This window comes from Osmerus mordax, chromosome 23, assembly GCF_038355195.1.
Source record: "Osmerus mordax isolate fOsmMor3 chromosome 23, fOsmMor3.pri, whole genome shotgun sequence".
Lineage (NCBI taxonomy): Eukaryota > Metazoa > Chordata > Actinopteri > Osmeriformes > Osmeridae > Osmerus > Osmerus mordax.
The window spans coordinates 7519960-7538495 of NC_090072.1; the positions used below are offsets into that span (position 1 = coordinate 7519960).

The window sequence follows — 18536 nt, forward strand, 5'->3', positions numbered from 1 at the left end:
CCCATGTAGGGTGGCCAAGAGCGGACCTGTGATTTTCTGCAGTATAATGGCTATTTTTATGACTTTGAAAGGGTGGTTCTTTTTATTAACCCCCCCCCCCCACCCTCCAGCCGCACACATCTCTCAAACACGTGTGCACACACGCAGGCACGCATGCAGTCTCGCACGCTTCCCTTAAGATTCTCTAACACGCACGCCCTCCACACACACATCATCCAAGGATGAGCAATGACAAAAGGAGAGGCAAGATTCCCTCGTCGTTGACCCCTGACCCCTCCTGCAGCAGCCTGGAACCGTCTGGAGAGGGGGAGAGAGAGGGCTGTGCGGATCCTCACCAAAGGAAGAGGAGGAGAAGGGAGAGGAAGGGGCGGGGGGTGAAGGGGTCTGGATCATGCAGAGCAGCCAGGCACACAGAAAAACCGCGAGGAGAGCACATGATCCTCGTAGAGCCTGTCTCCTGGTCTCAGCTTGAACCCGCAATTGAAACTACTGCCAAACTATCCTGCGGCCAAGGAACCAAAAATACCAAAATACCTTGACAACGATGATTAGGGAAGGGATATAAAACGAGTGGTAGTAGTATTAGTAGTAGTAGGAGGAGGAGATACTTGATTGATCCCCCAAGGGGAAATTGTGGGTGTATTGGTATTCTAATCAAGGCATCTATGAGTGTGTTTTATGTATGATTCATTTCAGCTAAGATTTGTGTTTCCAATTGGCCCGTTTCCATGTCGACATCATTGTGAACTTAGAATGAGCCAACATTTTGCCATTTTTGGTCTGACCTCGATAACGAGTTACAGCGTGCTTGGCTCGAGAACTATCCAACCCAGTGACAGCATTTAGTTACGGTTTATGCAAAGACACCTGGGACATTGTACCGCATTTAGAAAAATCCAGTCGCTACATTTAGAACTTCTTTACACTCAACTACAATGCCCTTGTAGACTAATAAGGAATTCCTTCAACCTTTTACGGAGACTTGTCCTAGCACCAAGGCCAGGCATGAAACTAGAAGATTCCCCGACAGGACACCGTGTTCCACTCGAAACCATCCCCGCGCTCGTACCCGCCGTAGAGAACGGCGAGTGTTTACCTGTGAAGTAGCCATCGGATCAATAGGCATAGCATTTTCAGCGAGAGGCTCGGAAAAGGAAGCACGCAAGCCTCTTGTGTGCCCCAGGGTCATGCTTGATACACAATGAAAAGGAAGCGGCCAGGCCCCCCGCCTCACACCGGCAGGCGAGCTGCCACCTTGGACCCTGGAGTCTGCCACCTGCCACACGGAGGAGCTTAGCTCTGCTGACGCTCTGGCTGTGCGAGGCGGTGTGTTTAATATCGGCTGGCGGGATGCACCTGGCCCACCCCCACCCCTCCTCTGTTTTCCTCTCTGTCGTCCGATGTCTCTCTCTCCGTGTGTCTCTCCCCCTCTCTCTCTCTCTCTCTGTCTCTCTCTCTCCTTCTCTCCCTCTGTCTCTCTCTCTCTCCCGCCCCCCCACGTCCATCCCCTCTCCTTTCTCAATTGCACACCTTGTTCAGACTGGAGAGGAGGGGAGAGTAAAATATAGGGTGAGGGATATAATGAGCTGTTTATGGCAGGTTGTTCCAGAGAACAAGGGTCTCCTTCATTAGCCATCAACAGGGCTGACACCAGCAATAATCACCACCTGCTAGCACCAAAGGGGACCGCACCAAGGCATACATTAGCGACCTTACTTTTGGGCCGGGAAAATGTGCATTAAAAGCATTAATGCAACAAATGTAGCAATAACGTTGGCTAAAATTGCAGTGTGTGTAGCCCGGGGGGCATGTTTGCGGATAGGGGACAAAAGGACCAAACTTGTCTGCACACCGTTGACAGATGCGCACTTTCGCCCAGTCAGACGAAGCACAACGAGGCTTCATCGTGTTATTACCGTTATCCTTCTCTCTCGCTCTCTCTCTCTCCGCTCTCTCTCCCTCTCTCTCTCTCCCTCTCTCTCTCTCCCTCTCTCTTTGTCCAACTTCCGGAGATGATTCAGAGGGAAACTGAAACACAGGCTGTTGTGAGTTAAGGGGAGGTCAATCCCCCCCCCCCCCCTGTATAATCGCTGTGTTGGTGTGTCTGATTGTATTAGGGCTGAGTGGCTAACAGAGGCTGACAGGAATAGCATCATGTTTTAGACCATCAGTGCAACTCAGATCCCGGTGACTGACTCGGTTTGTGTTGTGCTCCCCCGCGCGCTCTCTCACGTCGCTTCGCTGACAGCGCTTCGAGGACAGTCGACCCCACACGTACGAAGGCGCTTCCCGCTTCCGTACCGTTCAGGCCGCAAAGTGTCGAGTCATCAGAACAAATGCCGTTTGAACTGCACTGTCACCTCACGGGGCGAGCGGACCCCCTCTGGCGCAGATACGGCCCTCCGTTCCATTTGGGAGGAGCGCGATCGAGCCGTCGCTTTTTTCGGAAACAGGCCAACGCCACTCCCAATCGGAGCCCGAAGAGGAAGAGAGAGTCGTCTCCTCTCTGAGCGAATCGGCTCCCGCAAACAACTGGGTGCCGTTTATGAATAACAAACGCCCAAGAGCCCGACCTACTTCTGGGCCGCTCCTCGGTCTCTCTGCTCACAGCTCAGGGGGCCTCTCACGGGTTAACTCTGTCATCTCGCAACACGCTGAAATAGCACACGGCTCTCTCCGAGGAACACGGATACTCTGAGTTTCAGTGTCTTGGATGAGATGATCTTCGGCTAACCACGTTAACCCGCTAACAGGTGGTTGTGAAGAGGCAAGGGCCAATTAGGCTCGTAATGATACAGTGTGCGACACCGTTCATCGTGAGTGGGTAAACACCAGAGTTTTGACAAGCGCAATCGCAGGCTCGTCGTAGCCATCGAGCCGCCAGTCGGGGAAGGGTTTCATTTTGCGCAAGCACTTCCAAGCGATTCTGTGAAACAACGTCGCTTTTCGACACGCAAGTGCTGATACGGTTTGTCTCCAAAAATGGAACGTGGGCGGGAGCGACCCGGAGAAAGAGAGGCAGGGATCGATGGATGAGTGCTCCAGAGCAGACGAGAACAAAGACTAAAGGCCCTAACTCTGTATTCCCCCCCCACAAGCAATTCCAGCGCTCGCGGAATATATCTTCATCTCAGATCAGCCGGGGTTGGATGCCAAACGTGGTTAGCTTCGGGAGCTGAGCAGGAGGAGATCTGCTTCAGACAACGAGGAAGGGAGACTTAAGACAGGGCTGGCAGCCTCTCAAATCTGAATTCCGCCGCTCAGATGTGAAAACCTCCTAATTCGGCATTTCCCTCGTATGGTTGGAATCCAATAAATTCTTCCCCTGGCTACCAGAGTACACGAGCGAGAGATGGGGGGGGGGGGGTTATCAGGCAGGCAGACATTTTCTTCTGTGAACAGATTAACAGTGGTGTTGGAAGAAGAAAAAAATAAAAGAAAAAATTCACAGCTCGTTTCTGGCAGGGTACCAAATCAGACCCCCCCCTCCTCCCCCGTCACCCGCTCCCCCCCTGCCTCCACTCCCCAGCTCCAACCCTCGCTCTCTCCGTTGAACCACCGCTCCAGGTGAGCTCAATTATGTCTCAAGGACGCAGCGCCCTCAGACGGGGTCAGGGGTCAGCTCGCGCGCTGACAGCTGTGACTGTAATGACGAACCCCCCCCCCCCTTTCCCCCCCACCTGCTTAACATTTCCCAGCTAATTTGAAAAGTGCTGAACAGAACCTTTAATTAACATGGTCCTGCCAAGGTTTCTAACCTCCAACTGACAGTCTTTTCTTCATTTTTTATTCTTCCATTCCTTCCCAGGCCACTCATTCTCTCCATTGCCCCCCCCCCCCCCCCCCCCGGACTCTCTCTGTGAGGAGTCTGGATTAAGGCGAGCCCTTTTGCCTTCGGGCTAACCCAGGGCAGTGTTTTAGGATTTACTATCTGAGCTGGAGGAGGTGTCAGTTTTGCAGGCCTCTGTCACGCCAGTAAAATGTAGCGCAAAAACAAACAAAGATGTAGCAAGTGAAATCCACTAAGACAGGAGCATGCCAAATAATGTGCTTGGTAACCAGGCTTTTTAGGGTTGTTTTGAAATGCTAATGTCATTTTACATGGTTATGGGCCTGGAAGCAAATAATCCCAAAATCACAGGAATATCTCACTAATCCTGTGCATTTTAAACAAAAGAATGCATGCAGCATTCTCCTTGCGAGGCCTGAGCAACCTTAACTGACATTTATCTATCTGTAACGTCTTAAATCAAGCAATTCTACTCGACTAACTGGAGCAAATGAGAGCCTAGCCCAAGAGCATGATTCAGCTTTCAGCACTGGAGACAACTCCAGTTGCTGAGGACACCCCTGGCCACACTGCTGATGTATTGTATGACACGCTTCATTTCAATGCCACGGGCAGCTGATTTTATATAAGAGGGCACCATCTGCACTGGTTCCTGAACCAGCATCATTGCCAACACCAGCAATACTAGCACTAGCTTTACTACATTCACAGCACCGGCTATTACAGCACTATTGACAGTGCCAGCTATAGAACAAAAAGATTTACCGTAACCACCCCATGGACAAGGCCAGCACAAGGACTTACAGCATCAGTAACTGCTAGCACCATGGACAGCACCAGGACTGCTAGCACCATGGACAGCAACAACTGTATCAGGACCCGGAATGCTAGCACCATGGACAGCAACAACCGTATCAGGACCAGGACTGCTAGCACCATGGACAGCAACAACCGTATCAGGACCCGGAATGCTAGCACCATGGACAGCAACAACCGTATCAGGACCAGGACTGCTAGCACCATGGACAGCAACAACCGTATCAGGACCCGGAATGCTAGCACCATGGACAGCACTACGGCAGTCGCCTGCACTGTGGACAACTTTGGCTCTGCTAGCACCATGGACAGCACCGCAGCAGTAGGGCTCCATTGGGGACAATGTTGGCTATGCTAGCACCACGGACAGCTCTACAGGACGCAGCAGTTGTCTGCGTTGTAGAAAGTCTTTGCTATGCCGGAACCACAGACAGCAGCAACTGTATCAGCACCAGGGACCTCGTTTATAAAGCGTGCGTAGGCACAAAAAACATGTATGGTGGTTGGTGTGAACGAACAAGGTATATCACACAATGTTAATCCTATTTCATGTACCTGAAAGGGGATGAACACCGAAAGACCTATAAAATGTCACAAAACAAGAAAGTTTATTTGACCTTTGTATTAAACTCCAGCCACTTCTGGTGTACCTGAATACATATACAGAAAAAAATATATACAGGTTTTGTTGAACAGATACAGATAGTAATTTATGTAAACATAATGATAATATCTCATTACACCTCTATAGTGCACAGAGTGTGCTGGTACAACAGAGACAGGAAGTAATGTGCGCTCCACTGAAACATTGACCCGTCTTGCCTTTTATGACCCCCAACATTTGATTGTTTAATATCGACGACATGTTCCACGTGATATATACCATTCTTAAATGACCCATTAGATGACAGTTGGAGAACTACAACTCCGTTTTCAGGGTCATCGCACGTGGCAGAGCACCCTTCAAAGTGTTGTGACAGTTTACAGTTGCTCTAGTTTAGACAATTGATAAATGCCATTTCTGTCTGAACATAGCCATTACAGGGGCAAAGCACGAAGCTCATTAGGATTAATTCAGATTTATGACAGGAAACTGTAAAACATATTTATAAATCGCTGCATACGCAGAATGTTCCTTTCCTACATACGGCACTATATTGTATGAAATATATACCAGGTTCTAGAAATGAGAAACCAGGCACTAGCACCATGGATACAGAAACTGTTAGCACCATGGACATCTCTAGCTATCCTACCACCATAGACAGCTCTAGCTATCCTACCACCATAGACAGCTCTAGCTATCCTACCACCATAGACAGCTCTAGCTATCCTACCACCATTGACAGCTCTAGCTAAGCCACCACCATGGACAGCTCTAGCTAAGCCACCACCGTGGACAGCTCCAGCTAAGCTACCACCATGGACAGCTCCTGCTAAACCACCACCATGGACAGCTCCAGCTAAGCCACCACCATGGACAGCTCTAGCTAAGCCACCACCGTGGACAGCTCTAGCTAAGCCACCACCATGGACAGCTCCAGCTAAGCTACCACCATGGACAGCTCTAGCTAAGCCACCACCATGGACAGCTCCAGCTAAGCTACCACCATGGACAGCTCTAGCTAAGCCACCACCATGGACAGCTCTAGCTAAGCTACCACCATGGACAGCTCTAGCTAAGCTACCACCATGGACAGGTTGTATACGAAACTAAGAACTCGAGGACCACTCTGGGCCTGAGGACAGCATGATTCCTCCTAATCTTGGCAGTCGCACAGGGAGCAGGATTTGGCCGGAGACTCGCTCGCTTGCTCCGCTGAACCCTCGTAACCCCAGCCAGGACGACACAGGCTAGTTAGCTGAAGGGACACCGGTTGCAAAACACCTTTGGGAGGACGTCTGCTCTGTTGGAACTGTGCTTTTCAATGTTGTCTGTCCTTAGTTATTATTACAGCTGCCCTCTGTCTGTCCCAACATGCAGGGGGAGAGGAAAACGTCTTCATAAACACACAAACACGCACACACACACACGCTGAGACATCACCACCAGACGAGTCATGGTGAGATGGAGGGGGGAGACGGAGGGCAAAGGTGAGGATGCGAGGGGGGGAGAGAGAGAGAGAGAGACAGAGAGACAGAGACAGAGAGAGAGGGAGAGAGACAGAGACAGAGAGAGAGAGAAAGAGAGAGAGAGAGAGAGACAGAGAGAGAGAGAGAGAGAGAGAGAGACAGAGAGAGAGAAAGAGAGAGAGAGATACCCCGGGGATGTTTTTTTGGAGCGCGGGGCTGGTTGAGAGAGGCAGCAGCTGTTGTTGGAATGCATCAGGGTGCGCCCGAACCCCTCAACCCGCCATCTCCATTCATACACACACACACACACACACCGTGTGCTGACTGGGAGGGACAACAGGCTTGTGGAGTGGATAGTGTGTGCAGCAGAGTGGCCCCATCCTCTTCTGCGGTGGGGAGGCGGCATCGGCTTCAAAGGGGACGGAGACGACGGAGGCGGAGGGGAACGACAATGACAAGTCCGAGTCGTCAAGCGACTGCCGACCCGCCCCGGCCCCATTCCCCAGCCTCCCCTAGGCAGTGCCCTTCGTTCCTCCGTCGACCCCCCCCCCCCCCAAATCCCCACTGATCGAACCAATGCAACGAGTGTTCCTCGACGCCGCCGCCGCACTTTCGACGAGCGATTTCGTGGATGCTAACGAAGAAGCCCACCGCCGATGCCAGCCGACGTCAAGACGCTGTTTCCGTGACGACTGTGTGTTTCCAGTGACTGTGTTTTGTCAGCGGACCGACTGGGCGTTGCCTTAAGTAAACAAACGCACGGGTCATGAAAGAACTCCGTCCCGACTTGGGTGCACATCAGCGCCCACGCCACCGCAAACCCCCGAACATGCAGTCCCTCGCTATTAGAACTGACCCCTTCCTCCGTTTCAAAATGAGGCCCATCTGCCTGCAATCTCTCTCTCTCTCACCTTCTCTCTCTCTCCCTCTTTATCTCTCTCTCTCTTTCTCGTCCCTCTCCCTTTGCTTCCCCGCAGTGTCAAAACCACAATCAAACCCAGCCCCCCCCCCCCCCACTAGAACAAATGTTGCAGGGGGGGCGAGGGGGGGCTGAAGGCGGGGGGGACTAAACAAATGGAGATGGCAACACTGAAGCATCTTGCAAGTCGGTTAATTATTTCTCCCCCCACCCCCGACCCCCCCCCCACCCCCCCCCACCCCCACCCCGCGACCACGGAGACAAAGCGCCGCTGTCAGCGAGGAAGACAGATAGACAACGTTAAGAGCTGTAGGCACTCTCTTTCTAAAGACGCCCAAGCCCTTTAAATAATACCACCACCCCAAGGGGCGGAGGCTGGGGCTCGAGTTAAAACAGCCCGCCACTGATACAGCAAGCCAGGGCTTGATGGCAATTATTTAGACGTCAGCCCGCTAATTGTAATGCAAGATGACAGGTGCCCAAAACAATTTGAGCGCAAAGGGCCCGTGAGCTTGTGTCTGTGTCTGTGTGTGCGTGTGTCGTCCTGTTTGTGATTGTTTGTGATTACGGATAAAGATAGCAAATCTGTTATTGTCTAAACACGTATGTCTCTTTTTTACGTCTGAGTTCGGGACTCTGTTGGATGAGTGGGAGGTTGTTCTGGGTCTGCATGAATGGTTCTGTGGTTTGGGATGTTGTTTATGTGATTATCCTGACCTGCAGGATAACTGCTATCAGGTCAACTTCACTGAGTTCAGTGGCCCGGCTAAATATTCTGGAATGCCGGTCTTGTTAACACGTTTTTCTTCCAGATGAAAACGACGGAATTATGAAACAACCACGTCTGAAGATTTCCCATCTCAAGTTCTTTGCAAATGAAAACAACAGAATTCAACATTGGTGTGAAACTTGCCTAGTGATATTGCAAACTTCTTATACATCTAACACAGACTATTTACAACTAAAGTTATACAGTATATTTTCTTGCATTACTTACTTATAGTGCATCTCCAATTTTCGACACAAATCATCACAAACTATCTACAAAGGGCTTAACTTAGGTGATTCTGTGTTTCTTTGTTCTAATGTCTATCATCTGTGACACTGAAATGGAAATACTGTGATGCAAGAATCATTTGAGACAGTGAAAACACATCACAAGCCAACTTTAGATTTGGGGTCATTCTAAGACAGCACTCATGTATCATGTGAAAAGCTTGGAGCTTCAAACTTCCCTCCTTGCTCTAACTACCCCTCGATTTCCAACCAATCACACATGCCATCCACTCCCATAAGCCCTCACTCTGCCATGTGCCCAGCCTGATTTGACTCAAAACACGACACACACTTAGAGGTACGCATACAAACCCGTTAGGGAGATATTTAGCCTCCCCCCCGAGAGTGTGGTTGAGGGGGCGGAGGAATAAAAATCTAGTGGTATATCCAATCACTGAAATCAAGGCAGTTTGACTGATGAATAATAAATAGGAAATGAACGCTCCTCTCTGGAACGGTGGTGTGTTGCAGCGAAAGGGGGGGGGGGTGGGGGGGGGGGGGTGGAAGACGATACACAGCTGCCGATGTGAAGGGGGGGGGGAGGGGGTGATGGGGGAGAGCGAGCGTGTGTTCAGACTGTGTGTATGTGTGGAGGAGGGAGTGAGGCCTTGTGACATCCTCCCCTCTAAAACCTCTGGCTTCTGACTCCTCTCATCAGCTTGGAAGGGAGTGAATAGCTCATGATGAGGAAGTGTGCACGCGCGCGTGTAAGAAGGCCCGGCATGCGAGTTGGCGCAGTGTGTGAAGGGGAAGCTCATAAGAGCAGCCATTAGGCCCCGTGTGCGCACGCAGCCGTGTTTGCGAGCGCAGTCTGGCGGCCACGCATACGAGCCACGCATATTACATGTGTCAGGCGGTTTCCACGCTTACACACTAGGTTAAAGCTAATGGGGTTGATTGCTCAGTGTTAGTTTGTCTTGCGTGCTAGTGAGCAGAATGAGGAGAGAGGGAAAAGAACCCAACCAGGAAGTGATGTCACAGCGCTATAATGCAACCAGATATAAAGGGCACAAAAGAAGTGAGTTTCCAGCCTGTATTGTGAAACCAGGGAAGGGACACATTCTGTATTGTTGCCGTAACCCATGACATTAAAATTCACTAGTGATTCACCAGTTTTCTCCTTGAAAAATATTGCAGGTGGCGCTTTTCCCCCAACAATTCTTCTTTGCGGTTTGAAAGCACACTTAAGGCAACGGTGAATGGTATATCACACTGGTATATCACACGACATGTCACTTTACATCAGGTGGCAATTATGTATTAGCACCTTCCCTGTGCGCCGGTTGGTAAAAGTCACACGCCAAAAACAGTGTGACCTGCCATTTTCTATCAACAGCCCCGATTTAGATTCCATATTAGTCTCTACATGATGCCGCGCGCGTCTGTGCGAGGGAATAGAAAAAAGGAAAGAAAAGGCATTGCACTTTGCCTAACACAAACCCAATCCCAGATGGTTTCCCTTTCCACCGAGAAGGGAGAGAACACGCTTGCCATTCACACACACGCATGTGTGAGTTCTAACACACACACACACTAAAAAGAAGAAAAAAACGGTTCCTGGTACAGTGTAGTATCCGTCAGCCTGTTAAGCCTCGGAAAGAACCGGAATGCTGCTCCATTTATCCCTGGTTGAGACCAAGGTAAACAAGCACTAAACGAAGGCTCAACAACAGCTAGTACCACTAGTATCAGACAAGGCTCCTCTTTTTCAGTCCACTTCAGTTTCCTGATTGATATCAACCCTGGTGTCATTTCCAAATCTGGCTATTTTTGGGTGTATGAAAGGGTGTCGATATCAATTAAGCAAATATGTCATGGTTGTGTCTCTCACTAGCTTCCTCTAAATGTAGCACAAGCAACATGCTGAATATGTATGTATTTCTTCATGCACCAGTATCATAAATACTGACTGTAAGCAAAGTATTAGTTAGTAATGGGCCCCCCTTGTTCTCCGATTGGCACTTGGCATTGAACTGAACACGAAGTAAGGCCCTGTAAACTACTTTACAGGGCCTATTTTTGACAATCTTACAATTGTTGTTGGTTTGAGGAGGAGCTCGAAGCGTGAAGTCAACCTTTGTGTGTCCATTGCTGCGGCGGTCAGTGGGCAACATTCTGATTGGCTAATCAACAAGCATCGTGCTTATAGGCCAACATTTTGGCCCGATTTGGACACAGACAAAGTTTTGCAGTCGTAGACATAGTTTTGCATTCGCATAAATAGTTTTGCATTTGTGAAAAGGTTTTTGCATCCGTAAAAATAGTTTTGAATCCGTAAAAAAGTGTTGTATTATGCGAAATACTTTTGACCAACACTTTTCTTATGGATGCAAATCTTTTTCTACGGATGCAAAACTATTTCTACGGACACAAATAATATTGACCCTAATTTGACTCCATACAAACCTGGATAAGGCTTGCTACAACAGATGGAATGTACAATATAAAGCACAAACGAATGCCAAACAGTAATATTTTGACGCCGAATGAAAAGTCTTCAGCAATAGAAAAGGAGAAAGGGTACATTTGGCAGCAGTGTATTGCGACATTTACAGTTCAATGGTTCAGTTCATTGTAGTTCACTTCTGTTAGAACAAACGAAGAAAGAAAAGCAATCGAAAGTTGTGATATTTCTCTCTGAACACCAAAAAAAAGCAAGGCCTCACTACTTGCTGAGCACACCAAAAAAATAAAATAACAGCCATTTCCAGTGAGGGGAAAAGATTGAGAGAGCAAAAAAAAAAAAAACGGTTGATTTATGCTTCATCTGGGCACTCAGCTTCATAAGGCTGTAACAGCACTCATTTCATTTCGGAGAGTAGTTCGTTACCACACAGAGCTCCGTAAAAACCTCCACTTCACGGGTGATATAGTAGCGGCCGACAAGCCGAGCAGCCGTCTACGGGTGGAGTCGTTTCACATTTCGATGGGGGTTAAATTGGAGTGTGTTCCATTCGAGGGGCCTTCGCGTGAGGTTTAATGTACGTTTCAGTCGCTTGACATGTCAGGCTGTAATAGAGGCTTTCTGCAGTTCTCGACCAAACATGCATTTCTTGTTTTGGACGTCCCCCCCCCCCCCTCCTTACACACACACACACACACGCGCACGCACACACACACACCCCAGCAGTCTCAGCTCTAGGACTCTGTGCCATGCACGTAAAGCGTCACATTATAAATTCCCCAGTCTATTATTACCTTTGCTGTAAAGACACATCCCACACACGGAGTGCCAAAGAACTCGGCTTTAGAATGGGCCTCGGGCGCCGTGTTCTACCTTGCTAAATGTGCTGCTGTGATTGAAATCTAAAAAGCATGTGTGCAAGGGCCCTTCTCTCTCTCTCCCTCTCTCCCTCTCTTCCTCTCTCTCTACCTCTCTCTCTCTCCTTCTCTGTGTCACTAGCTACCTATCTTTTTTTCTCTTCCCCTCTCTCTCGTTGTCACTGTCTACTTCTCTCTCTCCCACACACCCCCCCCACCCAGAAGTACCATCTCATTCTCTCTCGGTAAAAGTTCTAGGGTTGCTCTGAGGGTCGTTGTCAACGAAGTATACACTTTGTCACATGAATCAGGTACTGACTGCAGGGATGCGACACTCAAAGCACCTCCAGCTCCTAAGTTCACGGTAGTTAAACTGTTGAGAGGAGTGGTGGTTGGAATCATAAGGATGGTTTACAGCTACTGGTCACGAATCCTAAATATTGCTGGTAAGTGTTGTAACCATGCCATGGAATCCACCATTTGACAGTCGGCCACATTTCATACTTCTGCAATGTGATTTTGCCTATTGCCGATCCTTATACTGTCACTACCTATGCTACAACTCCCTGTTTTACCATAATCACCTAGGAAGAGGTGTGGTCTTGATTTGGTTGTCTTGGTCAGAATCGTACAGGGATCCCACCTAGTGCGACTGTGTGTGCTGGCCTCTGCTTCACCGGGCTCGCCAAACGGCCAACAGCTCTCCCGACATTGCATCAACATTCCGACAACGCTTACTCGAAGTTTGGAGGAGAATTTGGAGAACTTACTGTGGGTTTGAGAATCCAGAGTCCCTAAAGCCACAAGAGCAGACTCGATTGGCCCGTAATCCTATTAAATTAAAGAACCACTGTTAATTCAAGATGTACATTAAGATCCAATTTGAGGAATATTCTTTAATTACCGAATGGCAGGACAAATCTAATTGTTGTCACATTAGGTGATTTACACTGAGTGAAAACATAATTCTTGACATGTCAATCAAACCCACCCTCCTCCATGCCAGCTGTGACCAAACACTGCCACCACTGTCACTACAACCTGGGGTGAGCAAATCACATAAGAGCCCATCTTAAACATATACACATTGTACGTATATCGTTGCATTTAGCTCGCTCGCATTTCTTTATACACTGTTGTACTTAACAGCCCTGACATTTACTGAAATTGATTTCTTTCACAGCCTTGCATTTGTTTGAACATACAACGGCTATGACTCGGTAATCCCATTTTAATTAGAGAGATGTAGCGAGCATGCTAAGCTCACACGCTCTATTCCCCGCAGTGATGCCACACTGGCGAGGAATCAATCACCAAGGCGCCGGTTGCCATGGCAACGGACGGGGGGCTCCTGCACCACTGTCTAAGTGGTAAATGATTGCCGGTGTAAGTCATTGGCTGGTGTGAGGAGTTTTTATCTCGCTCCTCTCCCTCGCTCTCTCGTCGCAATGCCAGAGAGTTAATTAAAAGCAGCCAACATGAAATAAATCTAAATCCAAAAAGAAATGAAACATACAGTACAAATTGAATTCCCACGTTGAGGGGTTGGCGGTTGGGGTATGAGGTGGGTGAGGTTGGTGAGGGAAGGGGGGTGGCAAAAAAAAAATATTATATTAATTTGCAGTGTGAATGAAGTGTGAATTGAGAAGAAGAAAAAAAACGACAACAGTTGTACACAAAAACACATTAATAATCGCCTGGCGAAAGCCAAGAGGAGAGGGAGGGGCCACAGGAAAGGCAGACCCAAGTGAGAAGGTTTCTTTAGACCACAACTTCATTCCATGTTCCCCAAATCCCCTAACCAGGAGCTGCTTAACCAGAAACATGGAGCTCACGCCCCCTTCCTCATGACACCACCCCCCTGTGCTCCCTCGGCTTGTGAGAGCTAGCCTCCTTCAGAAAGCACTGAAGACCACAACTGTGGCTGGAGTTAACAGACTGCGCATGCTGAAGAGCACTCGGTTTAGCTGACACTGGCTGTGTCTAAAACATGTAGACTCTCAAAGAGCAGAGCTTATCAAAGAGAGATGGGCAAAATGTGAGATCTTCATCCCGAGAGAGGGGTACTCTAGAAAGTTCTTTTGTAAACCACGCGGAGGAGCCGGTAAAACATTACATTTACATTTAGTCATTTAGCAGACGCTTATCCAGAGCGACTTACAGTAAGTACAGGGACATTCCCCCGAGGCAAGTAGGGTGAAGTGCCTTGCCCAAGGACACAACGTCAGTTGGCATGACCGGGAATCGAACTGGCAACCTTCGGATTACTAGCCCGATACCCTAACCGCTCAGCCACCTGACTCACATTAGCGACCGGCGTCAAACTCCAATCGTCGTGTTTTATCGGATAAAGGTACCTGGTGTCTTGTAGCCATTTCAGCTAGGACGAGGGACGGAAGCCCGCGTGTTTCCCCCCTCCCATGTCCTTGTGTTTCCTGTCCCCGGCTGGGCCCGGACAGCACACGGTGTATCCACAGCGAAGCTGGGGGGCCGTCCATCTGCTGGACGCCTGCCGATCCGCCGGGCTCTTCCCCCTCCCACCCCGTCCCTCCGGTGTCTGTCCAATTAAAAGTTACACATCAAACTGGAAAGTCTCGGCTCGACTTCCAGATGGTCGGAACGGAGGAGTAAGCTTTCCCCTTCCGCCTCGTCATCAGCGGAGAAGCCAGTTACCTGTGTCGGCATGCCGACCGTGAGACGGCGGCTGGCGTTGGCTCTGGGAACGGCAATGCGTCAGTCTCGTGCCTTTCACCTAATTGTGAGATGAGATTTGTTGTTTGTTTGTTTTTCTATAGTACTAACTACTTTTTAAAGCATGAAAAATATGCTTTTTTTTTGGATCAACACAGGAGCAGTCCGCTGAATCCTTTTTTGGGGGTTAGTGCGAAGTGCTGTGTGAGATTAAAGCGTCTTTCTCTTCTGATAACACAGTAAATAAGTTCTTCCTGTGGTACCTACTGTATGCAGTACTGCAAGGATCAAATCCTGATCCCGGCTGTGAAGGGTCTACACTGCTCAACTGTGGAGGTAAGCTTTTTAGACAAGGGAATGAAGCGTGTCATATGCCAAAAAAAGAAGAAAAAAAAGGGCAGGGTTTCCAAGGGTCTAAGTGAAAGAATATTTAACATTTTAAAATATCACAGCAACAATCTCGTGACGTCCTTTTCTGTTCTGCTCCTGGCACCGACATCCGAGTGAGCAGCAGTGACCAAACAACCCAGAAAAGACACGTCAGCCTTTATTTCACGGTCATGGCATCTAGCGTGAGCGATCCCCACGTGCTTGAGTGCAGCTGACAGGTAAATCCCATGGCTGAGCATTTTTGCCGCCGACTCGCTTCTCTGTGAGAGTGTTTCTCTGTAAAGAGGACTGTCGCGTCTCTGGGAGGGGGGGGGGGGGTCCCTGGAGCCCGCTAGTCCTGCACAAATGTAGCCTGACCGAGACGGTACACAACATCTTACCAAAGTTGGGCTCACCATAACTGTCAAGCCAACATCAATTGAAGCATCTAGGCCTCACGCACAATCCAGATTGAAGGGTTGTCCTTGATGTAATATTCATAGGAGGAACGGTTAGAAAGGCTGTTGCTTCCAAATCGAGCCTGCAATTAAGAGCATTCCAACGTGAGAGACAATAAGTTGGCACTACTTTGTGTTTCTACATGTCATCACGGCTTGGCATCCGGCTGTCTCCGCAACATTCCCTGTGTTTTGAATGGCAGCCTCATTTTTCAATCAGCAAGGCTTTTTGTTCCAGAAGAATCAGACAGGCGCATCTAATGAGAAACGTATCTGCCAATAACCCATTTATGCAACTCGACTGGGGGATTTCAACAGCATCCCTATCCAACTGCTTCTCGAGTTGTCTTTCGCTCTGCCTGCGCCAGAGTGAATTGCGACGGAACTTGACAACATCGGATGGTCAAACCGAGTACGCGTGCAGTGTCGAGATTACAGAACTGCCAAGAGCTATACAGTCACGCGCTCAGGCTGACAGAGGAACTCTGTTACAGCAAATCAAATATTTATCGAGTTCCTACATCCGGATTTACCAAAAAACAAAGAATGAGTTGATGTCTGGTGACATTTACAAAGACAATTATGAGTAAACCGTAGCATCTGAGAGCTTTAACCATCTTTGCAGGACCAACAGGGCCTATTTTCAACACCACAAATCAAACGTTTTCCTCAAGTGCCAAACTTTAGAGGGATACATGCATGAACAGACCTGTCCAGTACATCCAACGCTGTACAGCACAGAAGACTGAACTTGTACAGTGCAGGGCATTAGATTAAGGCCAACATTTTGCTCGTGTGGTTCATCAACAAATCACTCTTCGTCACGCAATAAGGTTATACCATGTCTCTGACATGGCAAATATTGGCAGATCAGTGGTACCCCGGGGGGCCGGGGAGGTCGATTTGAAGAACGCCGTCGCTCTCGACAAATCCAGAATCTATACTCGCATCATTCCATACTCACACTCACTCCGACTATATGCGGTGCACAGCACACATCTATATCTGGACCAGCGCAAGGTTGACGTCCTAGGGCCTCGGGTGGCGGGGCGGTCAGTGTTTACACAGACTTGTCCCCCCCGCTCAAGCTCATTACTTGGGGAGAAGCAGGCACGAGGTGGGCTGAGTGGGTGAGCCGCTCCAGGGAGCTTTTGGTGTGCAAGTAATAAGAGCCAACACAGCCCAGTGGTCCAGGGGGAGAATGGAGGGGGATAATTGAGCAGCTAATGGTCATTGAGAGCCATGCATCCACCTCTCTGGTTAAATATAGCCCAACGATCTGACCAATCATTTGGAGTAAGGCTTTTCCGGAATCCATGGATACCGGGATATCAACCCTCCCCATTGGGAGAAGTGCCACAGCCACGCATACCGGCGCTTTCTATGGGGATGTGTCCGTTTGGAAGTGGAAGATCACCGTGCACGATTTGGACCCGGTCAGTCGAAGGAAATATCTGACAGGAATGTCGATCGTCGACCTACAAATGCAGATCACGTATGCAAGGTAACCTCCTACAGTGTATTAAATAGTGTAGGTACCAAAAACAGTGTTGTGCTTTGCACACCAGTAGCTACTGACGTTAAACCAACATCATACCGCCCATAGCCACTGTAGATTCATTATGATCTGATATATTAAGTATTAATGAGTCTTAGCATTAGCATTGAAGCTGATTCCAGCTAATACGTGTATCTAAATGACAATAGTATGCATCTGACAGCTGATGCGAGTAAAGGCTTATGAATATAAATTCCTGTTAAATGTCACATACACCTGCAGGCTATACAAAGGGATTGGGGACATGTCTGTACTGAATTATCAATATAACAAGCTTATTCATATGTTAAGATTCACATACACAGGTTTGTGTCCCCTGGAATGAAGTATTCATGCTTGAGCAAATTATTGAAGAGACTTGGATTTTCAACTGTGTGTGCATAAGGCTGTCCTTAAAAGCATACACATAGGTCTTTGTTCATCAACATATTCACACTCTCTGCACTGCTTAAATCTGGGTTAAACGGTAGGACTAGACAAAATGGAGGACTGAAAAATGAGACACATAAAACAAACAAAATCATGACACACTCCACCAAATGTGATTGGAAACTACTTTACACCAAAGTGCACCCAACAACTCATTTAGGAGAAGTACTGAAGCATTGAGAAACTGCTTTGTATCAGCCTTCCAAACGACAGTGATCTTAAGTCATTGAGGAAACTGTAAACTGAGGGTGAGTGTACAACTGAAATTACTTTCCAAGTGTCCAGACAAAAAGAATTCTGAACCCATATGAGATTACGGTGAGAAGAAAGGGCGGAAAAAAGAAAACACTCAACAGATTTGACTGCCCTCATCTGGAATCCAATCTGCAAGTCTGAAAGAAAAGAAAACACACAAAAAGTGCTTTCTGAAGGAAGGTATTTTAGTCTTTTATCCAACACCTACAGCACTCAGCAGGAAAAGACAGCGGCAGCCAACTAATCATTGTTACCAAATCAAATCTATTCTTTCGACAGATAATGAAGAACCACGGCGAAATTACAGATATTTACTGTGCTTGTCTGCTAGAAAAAGCGACGATTCTTTGTTATGCCGGTGAGCGCGGCAGGTCAAACCAAAGTCATGTGTCTCTGTTGAGATGGAAATTAACTTCTGCCTCCAGGCAATACAACCTAGTGAGCCCCAGTTTGCTGGTGACCTCTCCGACTGGATGCGTGTGGGAAACTGTAATAGCAGGGGGGGGGGGGGGGGAGGTTTACAACCCCTGCCGATTAGCATTCCGCTGTTCGTATGACACGTTCGGGAGGACAAATCTGCAATGTTGCCAGTCAGTTAAGCCAGAGCACAGCGGTGGGGACGCTGGTGATGAACCCGACTGATTCACCGCAAGCGTCCAGAGGGCGGGCCATCTGCAGACATTGTCAACAGCCCCCTCGACGGCAGAATCACCGAAGGCGAGGCCCTCTGACAGCCCCAAGAACACTTTCTTACAATGACGCCAAGCGTCCTCATCAAATGTCCCCATGGTGTCATATCGTATATGAATCGCATCACATTTATTAGATGCTAAGGGGATGAGAATTGAAGTACCGCTCGAA

At 48.5% G+C, this 18536-nt stretch overlaps 1 protein-coding gene across 2 annotated transcripts in view; it reads right to left on the reverse strand.

Moving 5' to 3' along the window:
- LOC136967713 (glucosidase 2 subunit beta-like) overlaps positions 1–18536 on the reverse strand; it is a gene marked incomplete in the record, with an annotated part of 105043 nt that overhangs the window by 32583 nt on the left and 53924 nt on the right.